The sequence below is a fragment of the Hyalella azteca genome, unplaced genomic scaffold, assembly GCF_000764305.2.
Source record: "Hyalella azteca isolate HAZT.00-mixed unplaced genomic scaffold, Hazt_2.0.2 contig5, whole genome shotgun sequence".
NCBI lineage: Eukaryota > Metazoa > Arthropoda > Malacostraca > Amphipoda > Hyalellidae > Hyalella > Hyalella azteca.
The window spans coordinates 239,109-242,995 of NW_025930368.1; positions in this window are offsets into that span (position 1 = coordinate 239,109).

The following is a 3,887-nucleotide window of genomic DNA, read 5'->3' on the forward strand; positions in this document are numbered from 1 at the left end:
TCCGCTATCGCATTCTATCTCGAAGACGTGAAAAAGTCACATATTAAAACAGAATAATTTTACACCTTAAACAGGCGTCTAAAATCAAGAAATCAAGGTTACCATAATTCATGTCCGCATCTGGCATAGCGAAGCTAGGAAACTGCTTCCGAGGTGAGAAACGGGAAATGGCGTGCGATCCTTCAGCAGCGGCGAGTCTGAATGCTGGACATCATCAGACGTTGTGCCATGGCGAGAAGATCCAGGAGGAATGTTTTACAACAGTGGACAGATAGTTGCGCCAAAGAAGAGAGGTTAATTTGGCATGAATATAAGGTTCAAAGATACATTTTCTTCTGACATCTAGTGAATGCATCTGGATTTAGATTGTAATCGCGTCAGAAAGGGCGAATGCCACTGATCCTGAAAAAAATACTTGTCAGAATTAAGCTGTATGAAAGAAATTTATGCTGGGTAAAGTTAAGGTTTCCGTAATGTTAATAGGATTATTTCGAATATTGCTCAATAAAAAATGTCGCTAGCATAGTTTCTAGACTTTGAGGAGATTACGAATGAAGATTGAGAAATTTCTTCATGGCATCACTTACAAAACTATGACACGCAAAATATGTATTCTATTTGTATTCTTAACATGAATAGACCTAATTATAGTTAACTAAACATTAAAAATTACCCAATAGATTGGTAAGTAAAAACTACTAACTTTTAAATTTGAGAAGGATTACATTGAATGGTTGAAAAGATTAATAATGCATTAACGGACATTATTTGATATTGAGAAAAAATAATGGAAATAAGTGATTGAATCTTCAACCTGGCCACGAAGCTTGTCTTAATTAATAACATATGTCGAAGAGGAATGTAATGCTCAATTGTAATTAAAGTGACTAGCGCAATATATAAATAATCGATTATGAGCATAAGCCAGGCGACTTTTCTGAATTGCAGAAAACATATTAAATTCGTATAAAATTCATGGCCGTAGAAACTCGATGATGAGAATAATCTTCTGCTTGTAAGGCATTTGGAGCACTGCTTATGATCCATAGAGGGTAAATAAGTTAATATAATTCGCAAAGTTTGGCGGTGAATTTGTGCAAGTTTTAACGAACCGATATCCATCAATAGAATATGTTTAATTTTAATCTAATGTTTACGTCAAACCTACAGAATACCTTCTCTTCGCATCTTTAGTTTGTCGCGATGCTAAACGCTACATCAAAAACGTACCCAATACAAAGAGGTGTTCCAGTCAGGTGATTTCTTACCTAGCGCCTAAATAAGTTCTGAAAATTTTTAACACATAGATAAAACAACAAAATCTTCACTGTAATTGAAGATGAATAAATGTTTTCATTCACCTTCAGCTGATCAACCCCTCTATATACGTCAGTCAACGCATCATTCAAACGGTAATTCGACAATATATACCTACAGCTCATGACAAGCATGAAAATTCCACACCATGAATACTATCGAAATATCGTTTCTAAGCAAATAAAAACCCATATGAGAATGAAAAAAATTTCCCCAAGTCGTTGTTATGGACAAAAAAGTTGAAAAATAATAAAAATAACGAGCGTCCACGGCCTTCAGTTTGTACACATTTTTTCTTACCATGTAGAATCCATAATTACGTGTGCGCTTCTGATGTAAAAAGATCCAATGGCATAGAACAGGGGTCACCAAACTATGGCCCGCGGGCCGAATCCGGCCCGCGACGTCAGTTCATCAGGCCCGTCGACGGTACTTTAATTTGCCTAATAAAACGGTTGGAGCACGAGATGTTGTGATACAATTTAAATTTTATGTTTATAATACTAGGAAATCTTCGCGCGTGAGGAGACCTCCTGAAGTTCATGGAAGTGCAGAAAACTGCAAGACTATGTATAACCTTCCGTGGAATCAGCTTCGAAGTGTTACAGTTGATGGAGGTCAAAACATGGCTGGAGTGAGGAAGGGTCTGATGGGGCAGATCAGGACTCAGTTGGAAGATCTTCAAATTCCAGGTGCTCTGTTCATACACTGCATCATACATCAGCAAGCACTCTGTGGGAAAGACGTAGATATTGTGTACTGAAACCAGTCGTTTCTGCTGTGAACTTCATTCGGGGACTTGCACTCAATCACCGTCAGTTCCAGGCTTTTCTTGAAGAAATTGATTCTGATTTCTGTGACTTGCCTTATTAAGCAGCAGTGAGATGGCTCAGCTGTGGTAAAGTCCCGTTTCGTTTTTACAAGCTCCGAAACGAAATAGATGTTTTTCTCACTGAAAAAGATAAGAGCGGATTCACAGCTGTCAGATCCTATTTGTCTGTTAAAGTTGTCTTTTTTGGTCGACATCACATCCCACATGAATGAACTGAACTTGAAACTTCAGGGAAAGGATAACCTCGTCTGTGATCTCTACAGAATCATCAAAGGATTTCGGAGAAAGCTGTCATTGTTTGAAGCACAAATGGAAGGAAATAACTTCTCTCATTTGCACTGTTTCGGAGAGTTTTGCCCTTCAATCGCTGAAGGTGTCAACCTCGATTTTCCAAAAAATATTGTTCGTGACTTGAAGAAGCATTTTTCAAAGAGATTTTCATTTCTCGACAGAACTGATAGTGATATTCTTCTGTTCCAAAATCCGTTTGATTTTAACCTTGGTGATGTGCCAGTTGAACTACAGTTGGAGCTCAGTGATTTGCAAGCAAATGACTTGTTGAAAAAGAATCTCAGAGAAGGAAAACTTGTCGAATTTTAACGCTGCTTACAGTACCTGATCCCGAGTTTCCGAAATTGAAGAAATTTCCCGCTTGTATGGTATCAGTGTTTAAAACAACTTATGTCTGTGAGCAAACATTTTCCAAAATGAAGTATGTGAAGTCAACACTTTGAACGAGATTGACTGCTGAACATTTGAAAGCAATTCTCTTGATTGGATGCAGCAATTCCAAATCAAACATTGATATCTTGAAAGCCAAACGTCAGTTTCACAAATCTCACTGACCTTTGCTGTTTAGTTTGTGAGATTCGGATATGTGCACACTATGTCTGATGTAACTATCTTTTTGCTTACGTCGCCTTCTTTGAAAACTTTTTAGTAAATAAAGTGTCGGTTGTCTTTGTTTTTTTATTAACATGGAATGCTAAAATTAGTTTTTCGTCTTTCTTCCCAGAGCTTTCGTTCTGGCTTGCAAGTATTGAACAGAATGACTATGCGGCCCGCGCTGGTCATACATTCAGTTATCCGGCCCACTGTGAAAAAAGTTTGGTGACCCCTGGCATAGAAGAACGAAGATAACCTTGAGGCATCAAATTTACGAGGCGCATCATGTACATTTTGGTTTACTAACCTGACGGGTTTGTTTTATGTTGAAGCTCAAGATTGGCACGCATGCACCCAAATGCATGCACTTACCGAGATCAACAAAAACCGACTTGATTGCTTCTGAAAATAACAAAGGTGTAGGATGAAAATTTTTAACAGGCATAAAAGGCGGAAATGTTAAATGGGATACGTTTGTGATGCAAAACATGAAAAAATGGGATCCACACTATTCACCTTATATAGGTACGATCGACGGTTAACTTCAGTCCGAACTATATATTATGTCAGTATACCAAGGATTATAAACTATAAAGCTCTACTTTACGAATTCGCAGTGAGATTTTGAGACAAACAAAATCATTCTGAATCGAACATGCGATTCATCACTTGAACAGAAACGACTCAATATAAATTTACCTTCATCGATGACAACCCAAATGATGTTTGTATAATTCAGAGAAATTATCACTTATCATCAGAGATCATAAAGAAACGGAAAGCTAAGAATAGACAGCATGCGCAGAAAGTACTAATATTTTCCTGAATGGAATTTCGCTAGGAAAAAAACATT